The sequence below is a fragment of the Cygnus olor genome, chromosome 1, assembly GCF_009769625.2.
Source record: "Cygnus olor isolate bCygOlo1 chromosome 1, bCygOlo1.pri.v2, whole genome shotgun sequence".
Lineage (NCBI taxonomy): Eukaryota > Metazoa > Chordata > Aves > Anseriformes > Anatidae > Cygnus > Cygnus olor.
The window spans coordinates 169,694,658-169,711,121 of NC_049169.1; the positions used below are offsets into that span (position 1 = coordinate 169,694,658).

At 38.6% G+C, this 16,464-nt stretch overlaps 1 protein-coding gene and 1 long non-coding RNA gene across 6 annotated transcripts in view; both read left to right on the forward strand.

Annotated features, from left to right (window-relative positions):
• LOC121061618 overlaps positions 1 to 3,108 on the forward strand; it is a 36,395-nt gene extending 33,287 nt beyond the window's left edge. The window contains exon 3 of the long non-coding RNA XR_005815182.1: positions 2,650 to 3,108. This is a non-coding gene — a long non-coding RNA (uncharacterized LOC121061618). The remainder of the gene's footprint in view (positions 1 to 2,649) is intronic.
• The window catches only part of PCDH9 (protocadherin 9), a 694,514-nt gene that overhangs the window by 123,729 nt on the left and 554,321 nt on the right, over positions 1 to 16,464 (forward strand). The window lies entirely within an intron of this gene.

Consider the following 16,464-nt stretch of genomic DNA (forward strand, 5'->3'; position numbering starts at 1 on the left):
TGGTGGTTAACAGCTTGAGGGGAATTGTTAAGCTTAAGGTCATGAATGATGGACACAATAGAAAATCACAGAGAACAACAAAAGAAAGGGAGAGATAGTAAACAGCATAGCATACCTGCCCACAGAAACTGGATGTCTGAATTCAAACCTGAAGATTATTAGCTGAAGCAGACCATTTCCCACAGCATTCTCCTGAAGAAACTGTCTGCTCATGGCTTGGACTGGCGTACACTTTGCTGGGTTAGAAACTGTCTGGGTAGCCGGGCCCAAAGAGTTGTGGTGAATGGAGTTAAATCCAGTTGGAGGCCAGTCACTAGTGGAGTCCCCCAGGGCTCAGTACTAGGGCCAGTTCTCTTTAATATCTTTATCGATGATCTGGATGAGGGGATCGAGTGCACCCTCAGTAAGTATGCAGATGACACCAAGTTAGGTGTGTGTGTCGATCTGCTCGAGGGTAGGAAGGCTCTGCAGGAGGATCTGGATAGGCTGGACTGATGGGCTGAGGTCAACTGTATGAAGTTCAACAAGGCCAAGTGCCGGGTCCTGCACCTGGGGCACAACAACCCCAAGCAGAGCTACAGGCTGGGAGATGAGTGGTTGGAAAGCTGCCTGGCAGTGAAGGACCTGGGAGTATTGGTTGATAGTCAGCTGAATATGAGCCAGCAGTGTGCTCAGGTGGCCAAGAAGGCCAACAGCATCCTGGCTTGTATAAGAAACAGTGTGGCCAGCAGGACTACGGAAGTGATTGTCCCCCTGTACTCAGCTCTGGTGAGGCCGCACCTCGAGTACTGTGTTCAGTTTTGGGCCCCTCGCTACAAGAAGGACATGGAGGTGCTCGAGAGAGTCCAGAGAAGGGCAACGAAGCTGGTGAGGGGTCTGGAGAACAAGTCTTATGAGGAGCGGCTGGGGGAGCTGGGATTGTTCAGCCTGGAGAAGAGGAGGCTCAGAGACTGTCTATAGGTACCTTAGAGGAGGCTGTAGAGAGGTGGGGATTGGTCTATTCTCCCATGTGCCCGGTGATAGGATGAGGGGGAATGGGCTAAAGTTGCGCCAGGGGAGGTTTAGGTTGGAGATTAGGAAGAACTTCTTTACCAAAAGGGTGGATATTAGGAAGAACTTCTTTACCAAAAGGGTTGTTAGGCATTGGAATGGGCTGCCCAGGGAAGTGGTTGAATCACCATCCCTGGAGGTCTTTAAAAGATGTTTAGATGTACAGCTTAGTGATATGGTTTAGTGGAGGACTTGTTAGTGTTAGATCAGAGGTTGGACTAGGTGATCTTGGAGGTCTCTTCCAACCTAGATGATTCTCTGATGCTGTGATTCAAATGTTGTGTGTTTGACACAGTCTCTGGTAAAGGGGTATAGGAAGGTGTGATACCTGAAAGCTGTGATACATCCTGTTACTCCATTCAGCTTGTTCCCAGAAGAATGTCTATGTCTATGGTGTCTCCTCAAGCTTTACTAATGTGGGGGGGGGATTCAGGTTGGCTGCTTGGTTGTCCCTTTATTGTCCCACATTGATAAATATCAACTGTATGTAAAGAGTAATTATAAATTATATTTATATAAAACTGCCAGATAAACCATTTGATATCTGATATCTTATACTCTATAATCAATAGAAATTTATTCTCAGCCGTTAACATAGGAATTCTGCAATCTTTTCAGTAGTGATAAAGCTGCATCATAGGCATGAGTACTGATAATTCTGTTTGCTGGAATTAACAAAGTTTGGATTAGAATTTTAATAACCAGATTTAGATCCTTTTTTTTTTTCTTCTTCTTCTTTTTTCTTTAATAACACACTGATTTCAGTGGCTTCCAAGTATTGTATTTACTTTTTTTTTTTTTCTTTTTCTCCTGTCATTATTTATAAAAGTTCATGGAAAGGAACAGAACGTGGTCAGTTTCAACCTGCAGGGTAGTAGGTTCCAATGATGTATTGTTATGCTGATTATAACACTTATGTAAATGGAAGTACAGCCATAATGATGATAAAATAGAGTAAGAAACAGAACCATCAATGTCTCACATAGAAAGTAAATAGAATATTTTCTCATTCCAAGAGTTACCACATCTATGAAGAACAAATGTTTCGCTGGTTGTTATTACTGATTTTAGATTTCAAAGGATCTTTATAACTTCACTTTAATGTATTAGGATAATAACTTTTCTTAATAACAGCCTATACAATTAAGATCAGAAAATTAAAATCTTCTGCAGATACTAGATAGTTTTCTTATGATACAGTATCAACATAGTTGATACTAAGGAGATTTATATATGTAACTTAGTCATTATTATTTTATAGCATTTAGATATTAACTGTAGACAGAAGGGAGTAATATTTGAAAGCTGTGCAGCATTTTAGTTTAGAATTATGAAACTAAACTTCAGTGCTGATCTTCACAAAAGTGTTCAGCTACAATGGGAGAAGCATAACAGTCTTCAGAGAGAGATGCCAAATCCCATGCATTTCTTTTATCATAAGTTACAGTGGACTGCCAGTTATGGGGCTAGTGATTTTTCCTTTTCACCTGTGCATTTTGTTGTTAGAGCGCACATAGACTTACATTCTCCATTTAGATAAATCAATGCTTCCTGTCCTCCCACCCTTTATTTCTCACTGCCCACTATTTTTCTTGTCAGTTTGTGTTCCCCATTGCTGGGTGAGCAGCTTATGAGAAATAAACCACTGAGGCACATCAAACCTTATAAGAAGGCCAGGTCAGTAATTCAGTGGCTGAGTTTTTCCAATTCATTCTCTTTCAAGTGGCTTGTCTGAAAACAAACAACAGAAATAAAACCTTATTGTGTCTCTTGTTGCTATTTAACAAAACTATAGAAAGACCTTTTGCCTTAATAATGCCAGTGACATGCATTTTGTTTATCTTTCTAATTATTTATTTATAGTTGACATGAAAATGCTTCCCACTAGACATCGCTGACTACATGAAACCAAGTTGCGTGTTGCCTTTGTGAGACTTTTATTATAGCATGATTAAAATAGTGCATTAATTATGCATCCTGCTATAAAACTGGATACAGCAGAGGAAATAAATACATATTAATAATACATTAGTTATTAATCTCTATATTTGTTGCCTGAATGAGATGCAAACTACTACATCTTCAGTTCATGAAGACCATTCCGTTAGTGGAATTTTTAAGTCCACTTACATCTCACTACCGTGGAAGGACAAGCTTTTTTTAAAGGTCACTTTTTGGTACAGATGAGTACTTCTGAGTTGCTAACACATCTGTATTATGAAGCTAAAATTTTAACTGACAGTGAGATATGGCAGTAGCCTAATAAACAGATAGGCCACCAGGCTGGGCCACGTGCAGTCAACATTTCATCAAGATAAGTGGTTGAATTTATGGACATTAGAAGACAGACACCTTCCTGGAGAAACAAGAGCAGACTTTTGTACTGAAGGGAAGCTATATTTTGATGAATTTATGAAAAGTATTGTAGAAATGGGTATTTAAAAACATTAGGTCTTGTAAAGTGCATTGTGATTGGATTGCTTTAAGAGAAGATTGTAAGGTTGTGTGTGGATAACATACATGTGAGGAAGTTGCACCTATTTAGTAATAATGCAACAGGTTCCAAAAGCCTTGCACATAAAGGTGTCATTTAGTTAAAGGACAGAGCCAATAGATTAAGAAGTACAATTGCAGCCAATTAGCTGCAGCAAACTTTTAAAATACACCATTCACTCTTTTTTTTTTTTTTTTTTTTTTTGGCTCAAGTCAAGAATAAAATAAATTTATTTAATATAAGAGCTACTTGGCAAGATTTGCAGTAGGAAATTAAATGTGCCTGGGAATGTTCACGACAGTGAGGTCAATTGTCATGGAGTGACCCACTAGTCTACAACAGCAGGTGGTTGCAGATTGCCAGAGTAGAATCCTGTTAACTCCTAAAGCTTGTCTAGAAGATAGTTTGGGAGAGGCCTACATGACCAGGGAGTGTTTGTGCAATTTAACAGGTGACCGAGTTTTAGTCCCTTGCTATGTTCCCTAGCATTTGTTGTTTTACTGGTAGTGGTAGTCTTGTTAAGTGAATGCCCAGGAGGTAGAGTTGTCCAAAGATAAATTTCATTCCAGATTTTAGTTCCACCATTAAATGGCATATATATAACTTTCTTATGGCTGAGAGTTTTTAGATATGTTCAAATTTTGTATGAAGGGGAAGTCAGATAGATCTGCTTAAAACATGTAAAATCCTTCAACTTTCATCTACACATGGGTGTATTTTCTCATTGACTTAATATTGAACAAGGACAAATAGAAAACTTCAGAATGGGTGTACAGTTTTAAAAGTTATTTGATTAGCTTGGTCTAAAAGTTGTGTCAACCAGGACAAATCATTATTGAAATGATTAATATTAGTAATATCAATAATACAGCAACAACAATATAATAATTATTAATAAGAATAATATGTAGCTCTGGCTTGGGATTTGCACGAGTAAATCTGAAAGCACATAAACAAGAAAGTAAATATTATTTTATGAACTATGGAAGTGAAATGGAGCCAAGTGCAGTGTAATGGACAGAATCACATTTTAGATCATTAACCAGAGTCAGGACGAGGATGTAGATGTCTTGAATCCCACATTAAAGCTCTGTTCATTGTTACAGAACTAGTGGTTGAGCACACAGGTTTAAATTTTTCCTAAATAAATTTTCTGTCCAAAGAAGGCTCTGAGTCAGTGATTGTTGGAGTCATGCAACATGGACAAGACAACCCTCAGGTTAGTGGGTCAGAAAAATATATGGATTTATATTAGACTAAAATGGCTTTCTCTCTTCCTGTATCTTGTTTCCTGTATTTTCATACCTTCCTAGTTTCCTTTGAAAGAAGACAGAGGAGATCACTCAGTCAAGAAGGCAAGCTGTCTGCCAAAAGAGGGATTCACCTGTATATAAGCCCTTCCTGATAAATACACACATTTTTAAAAACAATTCCAGTGGTGAAAATAAGTCTCTCCTTCTACAATCATTTCAGTTCATCATTATCCGTACTCTTGGAAAATTGTTTTTGTAGTGTCTAACCTGCATTTTCTTTGCTCCAAGTCCATGTTGTTTTCTGCACATCTGGCTCTCTTCTTTCCAAGTCCTTTGCCTTCCCTTTTATAGCAACTGTTGAAATATTTGAAAATTGTTAATGGTCTTAAGTATGGAAAAGCTTGACTATTGAGTATATCAAAAAGTGAATCTGTTCCTCCTTTCATTACTATTTGCAAACCTTTCCACCACTTTCATTAAAAGACTCAGTAAACATCTCTACCATTTTTCCTTGAAAATGTGGTAATCTTCCTTTCTAGAAACACTCTGTTCATTGCAATGTAGACCTCTTCTAGTAAGGGAGATGAAAACACATGAATAAAAGTGAACACCAGATCACAAACGAGAAAAAAAAAAAAAGCTGAAAAAAAATGTGTTGATGTTGTAACCACTCAACTGTTGTACTGTTGAATTTCTTTCATTTTAAAACAATGTTGCATAATTATATATCCACTGTTTGCTTTGTTTTGTAAAACCCTGGAGTGATTTCTGTGAGAGGAAATGAAATGATCTGGCCGGCTGCTGAATGCTTTGGCTGCTCTAGGGCAGTTCAGTAGAAGTGTTTCTGCATTAGCTGTTCGGATTTTTTTTTTTTCTTTATTCTTTTACTTTCCTTTTTGGTAGGGAAAGTCGTACATAAGTATACTCCATGATACCACAGCATTTCTGTAAGAATCGTGTCCTGCTGTTTGTTAACTGTATATATGTAAACTTATATAGCAACAGTGCATTCAATCAGTTAGCTTACAGTGGTGCTCTGGCAGTGCTTTATTTTCATAAATGCATGTAAATCCTTCTGTTTAAAGCACAAGGTTTTCTTAACTTCTCCAAATACATTAATGACAGTGTAGCTGACAGAGCACAAAAAGGCAAACAATATCAAAAGATAATTCCTGCTCTGATACATAGATGCTTTCTTTGTTTAAACTAACTCTTTATTTGTGCTTACTTTGGTAGGGTTTATATTTATAATCAGAGCCCCTCACAGTTTTTCTTTAAGTTATTGATTACACTGCATTCATCCATCAAGGTTGATGAGCTGTAGAGAAAAAAACCCTGACATTTTCAGGGGATTTATTCATGGGGGAGAAGAAATTGGAGCCATTTCACTGGGGCTTTATAACACACATTTTTTTCCAGGAATCTGTAAATTTCCTTCAGTTATACCAATTCTATGTAACTGTTACAAAGAACTGCTCAAGAATGACTTTGGTTGGAAGGAACCTTAAAGATCATCTAGTTCCAACCCCCCTGCCTTGGCAGGGATTCCACCCACTAGATAAGGTTGCCCAGGGCTTCATCCAACCTGGTCCTCCTCCACCTCCATCCAATACCTCCTGGGATGGGGCATCCATCCCTGGGCAACCTGTTACAGTGTTTCAACACCCTCTGAGTGAAGAATTTCCTCCTAAACTCTAATCTAAATCTCCCCTTTGCCAGCTTATATCAAGCCTTTTGTCCACCAGAATCCCCAGGTCCTTCTCTGCAAGGCTGCTCTCAATTAGTTCTTCTCCCAGTCTATAATCATGTCTGGGACTGCCCCAACCCAGGTGCAGCACCCTGCATTTAGACTTGTTGAACCTCATTAGGTTCATGTGGGCCCATTTCTCTAGCTTGTCCAGGTCCCTTTGGATGGCATCCCTTCCTTCTTTTGCACCAACAGAACCACTCATCTTAGTGTCATCTGCAAACTTGCTGATGGTGCACTCGATCCCACTGTCTATGTTATTGATAAAGATATTACATAATACTGATACACAAGACAGATCCCTGAGGGACACCGCTTGTCCCCGGCCTCCACCTGGACATAGAGCTCTTGACCACAAATCTCTGGGCATGACCTCCAAGTCAATTCCTTATCCAATGAATGGTACACCCATCAAACCATCTCTCTCCAATTTGGAGATCAGGATGTTGTGTGGGACCGCATCAAAAGCCTTACAGAAGTCCAAGTAGATGACATCAGTCATCTTGTTGAGTACCTCAGCCTTCTCCGTGTCTTCTGTTATCAGTACAGCATATGTACAGCAATGGAAAACAACATGTGTCTCAAGCAAACCTCTTTCTAATTCCAAATAGAAAATGTTCCAGTTGTATCTCAAGACAGCAAAATTTTGATAAATCTTTTGAAAATCCACTTTCAAGGCAAGTTCTGTGGCAACTCTTTAAGATTTGTTTAAATAATTATAAAAATATTATTAATATTTATAAATATTAACATGTATTAACACTTATAAAAATATAAAAATTATAAATAAAAATATATAAAAATAAAAATAAAATAAAAATAAAAATATTATTAAAATTATAAAAATATTATTAAAAGGTTTGTTTAAATAATTATGCTGAAAAACAAAACAAAACAAAACTACAGGAGCTGAATAGACTAATTAAAATTTATTTTTGAAGATAAAAGAACCAATGTTTGATGGACTTCCTACCTTTGGCATTGGTCTGAATGATATGATACTTGATTCATAATATGGAGCAGCAGCATAAGCTTTATGAGTTAAAGCTTTGGTAGAAGCTGTCATATATGGGACATGAACTTAAGGAATGTAATTTCCTGAGGCTTTGGGGTGATTCTTGCGTTCTCTCCCCACTTTGTAGCCAGCTAGCTTTCTTTCTAACATCTGTGGCTTCTAGGCTTTATGTGGCTGGTTCGGGCACAGATATTTTTGGCTGCGCATCATCATTACATATACGCACACACATGTATGCATGCACACACACACACACACACGCTGTTTCTCTGCCTAGCAACCATAGAAGAGTCCGTCTAATGAGAAAATAAAAATGCTGTATGAGTGAAGCTACTGCTTTGTGATTTCCTCATACTAACGCTTTGACAGTATGCCAAGGCATTACAACTCAGGCCCAAGTTACAAACGAAGTCTGGAATGAAAAAGGAAGGGAGAAAAAAAAAAAAAACACAACAAAAAAAACCTGACAATATAATGCTGAAGTGAGCTGAATGTTATTCTGAGAGGTGCTAGCAGCTATGAAAGGAAACAATGGGGTAACATTCCGCTTTCATTTTCAGTTCTTCCTTGTTATCTTCCATATTTGCTTGGAACCCCCTTTCATGAATAAGATGTGCCCTGGTAAAGAAAGCGATGATACATGAAGTAGCATTGTGACAAAGCACAAAGTGATCATTGCCCTCTGCTTATCCTCACTGCACTTTCACACCATTAACAGTGTAACTAATAAGACTTGCACTTAGTATCTCACCTTTATGCTTTCTGTGGAAGTGTCATACTTGAAGAGCAATGGCTTTTGCTAAAGCACTGCAAAATAATAGGTAATTCTCATAACATCATTCTGAATAGACACATCTTATTATTTCTCATTGTGTTGGTGGAGAAAGGAAGGTTAAGTGACTTGCTTCAGCTCAAACAAGAAGTCAGTGATTATGATCAATGATTCGTAGACTTGGCTTTTCTAGTTAGTTTACTTGAAATAACATTGTAACATGAAAAATAACTGTGCATATTTGGCAATTGGTAAAAATTGCCAGGCTCTAATAACTAATTTTAGAATTGTTTACATAAGCAACTCACTTCTCCATGTAAAACTTTTAATTCTCCTTCTGCTAATACTGAGATTTCTTTTTCTGGTTCCTTCTCTTCATTCTCTTTGGTCTGTGCTCCACCCCCCCACCCACCCCCATCCCCTCCCAAACTCTTTCATTCCCCTTGCCAGGATCTGCTCCTAAGTACTTTGCTTTCAACAAGAGACTGTCTTTTTGTAGCAGGCGCCAGTTCCAGTCTGTGGGATTGTAAACAGAAAGTACCCATGACAACTGATTCATCCCCCACAGAGACCACACATAGTACCTACGAAATGTCTGCACTTACAAAGAGAGGATCCTGTCCCCAGCTCAGGTTTGCAACATGAAGCGCCAGAACAGGTGCCAGGAGAATTTGTTTGGGCTTGAACTTTATGAATGAACCAATGTATGATGAGGTATTCAGTCTCCATTGACGTTGCTACCTGCGTTGTCTCTATTTAAAGAACAGACGAGCAAGCTTCAGTCCACAATGTGATCATTTCCCTCAATACCTGAGTTAATAGGAGTAATTTCTACTTACACCATGTCTTTCATTTGAGAAGCTCTCACTCTACAAACATAAATTAATTAAGCTTTATGTTCCCTCTGTGCAGCATTGGTAGACTTAGGAACAGAGTGGTTTAAACATTACACTAGTATGCCAGTCGGGAAATACCAGAAATCTAGTTTTCTTCCTTTCTACATGCCCTGGGGCAGATTCAATGTGTGCCTGAAATGCAAGGACTGAAAAAGACCATGGGGAATATGGTATTGATAGTGCAACTATGCTTACAGTTTGAGACAAGGAGCTGTACTTGTCTGGAAGACAGGTAGTTGGAAGAGCTGAAATGCAAGTGGCAATGAAGTGAAAGCTGATTCCTTGCAAAAAAAGTTAGGTACTAAAGCCTGCTGAGGTACCACAGACTTTCCAGCTGTCATTGAAGAGACTGTGTGTCACAGTGGCCTGTATAGTTCTGCCTTGTTGCCTCCTCTCAAGTCAAACCAAGTAAATTAGGAATACCTCTTCCGTAAAACTGATTTTCCTAAGATCAAGGTGGTGATTGTGTGCAAGTATAGATTTCCTAGAGGGGACAGAAGGATAACTGCATTTCCACTTAGCATCGCTTGCTATGGCATGTTCTACTGAGGTACGTGACAGCTCTGGCTAGTCAGACTGGTAGTGTATACCTCCTAGTATGGGACAAGAGTAGGCATTTAAGCTTAGGAATTTGCAGGCCTGATGATATTAAAAATTGTATAATAAATGAATGCATTTTTTCCTCCTCTTTGAAGCCTCATCTTTAATGTGCTGTAACTTTTGTTTTTGTTTGCCAGAGTAGCAGCTCCATTCTGAATAAACTATTACCTGAGGCACTAGAATACTATCGGTAAAGAAAGTGAAAAAAGACTGTTAATGTGTGTAAGAAAGAAAGATTTCTTCATTTAAGAGTAATGGCTAGAAGACAATTAGGGCCTGGCTTTTAAATCATAGTGTTAGGCCAAAGTATGTTGTGTCTGCAAACTGGAAATGTTGCATTATTTTTAAATGGCTGAATACCTGGTGCAGCATCCATAACAATCGTTACATATCTAAAGTTGCATAACTTACTACAGTGAAAAAGAAGAATGAAATTTAAATTTAATCTACCTAAAGAGAACATATCTTGACCTTTACCCACCATTGAGTATACATCCTAATCGTAGGCTATTCATACACTTTAGTTTACAAAAAAATGACTCAGTTAATGTCTTTTAAATCTTTACGGGAGGGAGAGTGGTGGACCTGTGCTGCTTGAGCAATGGTTGCTGAAGGCATTTTGACTACTTAAGCTTGGAATAGGTATAATATCCCAAGATGGGGAGTCCTTATGCCATGGCAGTGCTTTCTCTTCTCCTGATAAGTGTTTGCATGCTCCCGCAGTAACTCAGGCTGTTTACTAATCCCCAGAGGGATGTTGCAGCGCTGCTGCCACCCAAAGACAGACAAGCTCCGCAGGTGCCTCAGTACCTAGGGAAACATGAGCCTTCCTTTTGTGCTTACCCAGTAACCCAGTGCAAATATCTTTCCTCTAGAGCATAAGGCGATAGTGGAAGATTTTTTTTTATTTATTTATTTTTAATAAAAACTGGATAAAATCCAGTGATTTGATGTTTTTAGCCATTAAAAGTCACCAGGGATTTAATTCTCAAGACTAGCATTGATCCACAGGTAGCATTTCAGAGGCCTGAAAACCACTGATATTTGAGCCATAGAAATGGGTTCGAGTGCTAACTTTTCTCAGCTCTCATCACAGGTGAAGCTTTATTTTATTTTATTTATTTATTTTGCTAATTCTTACAAGCAGCAGAAGGCTGATAATTATTGTTTTCAGAGGAGTCTTCCCTACTGTTGGCTGGTTTGATTATCCAGTTGGCCCATTATACGTTGCTGGACTGTGTCTGTCCTCTTACTACCTCCAGCTAGCAGAAGGAATATCCAAACGTAGGAAATATCCCTTCAAAGCTCCAGTATGCACCTAGTACAGAGTTATTCAGGATTAATAGAGTCCTATTACCCTGTGTGAATCAGCTTGTCCAAACTCTGTAATTCAGAGTCTAGCCAGAACTTCATGATAGACTTAAGGAAAAAAATAAAAAAATAAAAAATCAGTTTGCCCGTACAACATTACCATAGAAGCAATTTCAAGGTACTTTTTCCTGGTTTATTTGTAGGGGTTCTACTACTGTCATGAACTATCTTGTCCTACATAAAGACCATTTAAAAAGATCAGGGTATGGCAGGTTTGGTTATTAACTATTATTTTTGTAACAAAATGAATTCTACAAGGCAAGTAGAACTCAGAATTAAAAGAAATACCTCTGAAGTCACAGAATCACAGAAGTCCAGAAGTCCTGTGTCTGTATGTGTGATCACTGGTGAACTTCAAAAACACAGCAGGAGTCTTTCCAGAAGGTTTTGCAAAGCTGTGGCTTTACTAAAACTGTTTCTTCACAGTTCTGGAGCTTCTTGACCAAGCAATTCTTTCTAATACTCATGGAATTTCTTTTTATTTTATGAAAATTCACTGACACAGATTACTGGTAGCTGAAAAGTGAGAAAGGAAAAGTCTTTTAGTTTGATTTCCTTAACTTACTTTTGCATCAAACTTGCTACAGTCTGGGCATCTCTGTTCAGTTTTGTTTCTTGTTTTGGGTAGGTGATACTGTAAGGACAAAATACTTGTGTCTGTCAGAAAGTAAATTTAGTATTGTAATTGTGCCAGTGAGACTAACTAAAGTGGCAGAAGGAAGAAAATAACAAACAATCTCTTGGGTTTTTATTTATGATATCTAGTTCCACAACTGGTTTTGAACTAGAAGTAGAAATGTACTTTGCTTTACACTCATGATTCAGGTCTGCCACTCAAGTTCCTACCCCAAAAAAGACCATATTCATTCTGTTGAAACATGGAAAGCTGAAAATTCATTTTGATTTTGTAAGAGGAAATAAAAAGGGCTGAAAGATTCATAATAGAATTTCAATGTATAAGTGAAATACAGGCTTGAACCTGAGGGCAATCCTTTTAAAGAGCTGAATGACATCTGTGTGTAATTTAATAAATGACTACTGCAACACAAGTGGAGAAGCTCTCTAACACATTGTTTTTGTGTTTATTACTCAGTTCAATTACTATAAACAAAGAATGTAACTTTATAATAGTTTCTGAAATAAATCTAGCCTAAAAAGGTTGGAAACATCAGACAGTTTTATCCATAATTCAATGATTTGGTGCCAGACTCACCTACAAATAAAAGGCCATCTTGTATGAGTATATCAGTAGCAAGGTTACCAATTTCAAGAGCTTAATAACAACTCTTAGATGATGGTTGAAATAGAGATATGTTTTCAGCATAAATGTTCACAAGTTACTATATGCACAGAAACACTTAGCAACAGGTAGAGGTTAAATATATTAATTGGTAGGCTTTTATTTCTATTTACTCCCACAAAAAGCTGGATTTTCAAAGAAAAGATCCATGAACTAAACTGTAATTTAAAACTAAACATTTATTTCACCATTTGAAATAACCAGATGCTTCATTAGGTAGCATACCAAGTTCCCCTAAAAAGTCCAATTTCAAGACTTAACACAACGCTCCAAAATCATTTTTCCCATGCTGCTTTTCCCACAGAGTACAGCTGCTTTCATGTATTAAAAGGTTTTGTTGGCTCAGTAGATCTATAAGTGCCTGAATTTTCATGCCCTTTTGCCCCAGATTTTTCCTATACCTCTTGTGTAGTTTGGTTTGTGTGTCTTACTTCATATTCCCTGCTTTTGCTGCTGCTGCTGCTGCTGCTGCAGCAGCTGCAGCAGCTGCAGCAACAGCAACAGCAGCAACAGCAGCAACAGCAACCTGCCTACCTGCCTGCCCGCCGTGCCTGCTCGTCCTCCCTCCCCACTTCCTTCCTTCTCTCCTTGCATCCCTTCTTCTCTCCTTGCATCCCTTCTCCCCTCCTTACTTTCTTTCCTCCCTCCCACGAGCTAGTCCTAATTAGAGCAACACACTAAGGCTGAGAGGACAGGATGAAACTGCCTCTAAAAGCCTGTCAATGATGCTTCTTTTTAAGTGATGGAGAACTGCTAGCACAGCTGCATACTGAGGTGGATTTACACCTTTCACTTTTTTTTTTTTTTCTTTATATGACGAATTTCTCAAAAGCTGTATAGAAGAATGAGTTAACTGCTGATGCATGAAGGCAAATGAAGACACTGCCTTACACTTAATGGCAGCCTATGGACAGCCCTTTACTTTAGAGCCATTTTTTTTCTGGGGAGACATTGTCGAGGTCAGATGTGGGGTTATTCTCTAGTCTTTACAGGGAATTTGAGGAGAGTCTTAACTTCATATCTGAGAATCCTAGGATAGGAACAAATCTGAGTTAGCATTAAAGCTACAGTTTGTGTCTGATTTCCTCTGAGCACGTAATTGTTTCAGACTTGATGTCTCACACAGTACCAGTAGATAGCAGAAATGCAGTTAATTTGGGGATTTCATTTATGAGTTATGATCCACTTTAACTTCAATGCAGATATTTTTTTTTTTTTAATGGAGTAGTAGCTGGTGGCCTGAGTGACCAGTGTGCCCCCCTTTCCCAGCACTCCTCTTTTCCCTGCAGGCTCCATTAGCTACGAGTTTCCTCCAGTATGAGAAAAGCAAAAGGGAATAAGGCAAAGTACTGGCAAGACTGCAAGCTGATGTTTCTTTGCCTGCTTGCTTCTACTTTTCCTGTTTATTAAAGTGGCTGCTGTCATCCATACAGCAGCTGTGCCTGGCTGGAGAAGGGCAGCAGGGTCAGAGGAAGACTCAGGCAGTAATAGCAGCCAGAGAGGATGCACTGGATATTTGTTTCTGTGCTTAAAAATGCCAAGTTAGAGTAATATCTTAACAGTGCAAATAAAAACAAGTTATCATAGCCTTTCCATAGTCTCCAGCTAGGCTGGTTACAAAATAATCAAACATATATTATTTGATGTGATGGAGAACTTCTGTCCAAATGACAGGCAGGAAGAGTAGGTGTATCGTTTGGTAATGACTGACCTAATGACTCAGACTTTATCTAACGCAAATAGATGGGAAGAGTCTTGAGTTGCACCTGCCTGCATTCTTGCTTGCTAGCGGACAGTCTTCAGAACAAGTTGGATCTTCAAAATTGAATTTTCTACTTGAAAACACAGTTAAGTGTAAGTGATTTTTGCAAGAAACTGAAAGCAGATGATTGGATTAAATTCTTTTAATTCCACAATATTGTTACTGTGAGATAATCTATTTGGATTTGTGTTTACAAATTTATCTTTAATACAGCTATGATTTTCCATATGCGTGATGTTAAACTTCCTGATTTGTGTTTTTGTGTTACAGCTTGTGACAGGAAAAGTCACCACCTTTAAATGGGATAACAATTTTATTTAAAAAATCTCTCACTGCAGAGATCAAACCCTTTGCCTTGTAAACAGGCTGGAGAAAACATTGCCAAAATGATTGAAAGGTCTTTGAAAGTGTAACTCTAACAATCAAAAACAAATTAACTACCAGTTAACATGATTATGTGCATTAAAAGTGACTATAATGTGTGAAACCTGCAGTTTCGTATGATGTAAGTTCATAAAAAGGAGACATCAAAGAAACCCACAACTGTAAAATGTTAAAAAATATTTGGAAAATTAGCTGAAGGTTGGACTGTAGATGATTAGAATTTATCTGAAAATTCTTTTAAAGAGATGTTTTCATTAAAATCGAGTCAGAACACTTGCTTTGGTGACTTTAATAAATTGGGATGAGTTGGTAAGAAAATATGAAATGTCAGATGCTTTGACATGATAGAAAATATCACCTTTCAAACACCCGGCAGAATTTCAGAGTAGCTACTAATCTGTTACTTTGCCAGTGCTGGGAAATGATTGCTGTATTTCCAAATGTCATCAGAGTAGTTTGAATCATGCCATACACAAGTGAATTTCTGAATATTCTTATGAGCTTCTCCAAACAACTGAATTCCTCTGGCTTTGGCAATTCTCTGAGCCAGAGTTTAAATACAAACACATCCATCGTTTTGGGCTGAAGGACTTTAATCACGTATCATAGATTATGTGGGTATGTTCAGCACTTAGGTGGGAGTGAAATCCTCAGAACTCTTGTTAGCTACCATTGTGATGAAGTCCTTGTGTGCCAAAATATCTGCTGATAAAACCTCCAACGCTCCTGCGTCAATATATGCATACAGATGTTCATGTAGTGAGGCTTTTGGCTTGTTAAAAACTGTGCCTTTTGCATATTTTCATAGCAGATATTCTTCCTCCTGGGCCATCTTCCCACTTGCTTTCTCAGTTTAAGAAGACGAACTGAACCTCAGCTCACCTGCCCAGAGAGCCTGTCATTACAGCCTCATACTGGGTGTATCTGTATGGAGGGGGAGAAGTTGCAAGGAGAGATGACATTCCCCATTCTTTAATTTTGCTGGAGAATTGAAGACATGACATGACAGTACTCCATGACATGGCATGACATGACTCCTACTCCTTTTGGAGCACTTGACTCCAGAAGTGGGAGGAAGTGTGCTAGGGATAATCGTGGCACTACAACCTGAACTTAGGTGACATACTCAGATGTGGGTTTTACACATCTCCGTCTCTTCTTCCTTCTGACTACTTTCTGCATCTCCTTGTTCAGGCTGCTAGCTTTTGCAAAGCTATTCTTAAGCACTTAAAATGCAAGGAGAGCCTGACAACATAACAGGGATCCACTGAATCCTTCTTTGCAACTGGGTGCCAGACAGACATGTCACCACTAAGTACTGCAAAGGCTTAGTCCCTCTTTCTTTCATCCTGAACTAATTAGCACTATGATTAGAAGAGTGGCTGCAGGCCATGACTTGCACTGCTTTTACCAGTGATGGAGTTAGACCAATATAACAAGAGAAAGTATATCCTCTACCATTAAGCCTCCTGTGAAAAAGACAGCTTTTACTGGCGTGTGATAAAAAAGCAGTGTCCCTTTTCATGGAACAGCATTGCCTGTTCTTCTGGCAATGTTAGATCAGATACTGAACCTGCTGAGAAAGCACTGAATGGGATCTGTTGCGGCAGCTGCCTTGTATAGTTCTCCAGGTGTAAGGGAAATTGTTAAACCTACTCAAGCTTGGCACATGGGATTCTTACAGACAACCAGCACTAGGAAAAGGCTTAGGTTTCATATGCAGTAACATTAATTTGGGGGTTCTCTTTTTATTAATAAGTCAGGTGCTCAACAGGGTGAAGATTTTTCTTCTTTCAAGGACTTGGCATGTACTTTTGTTT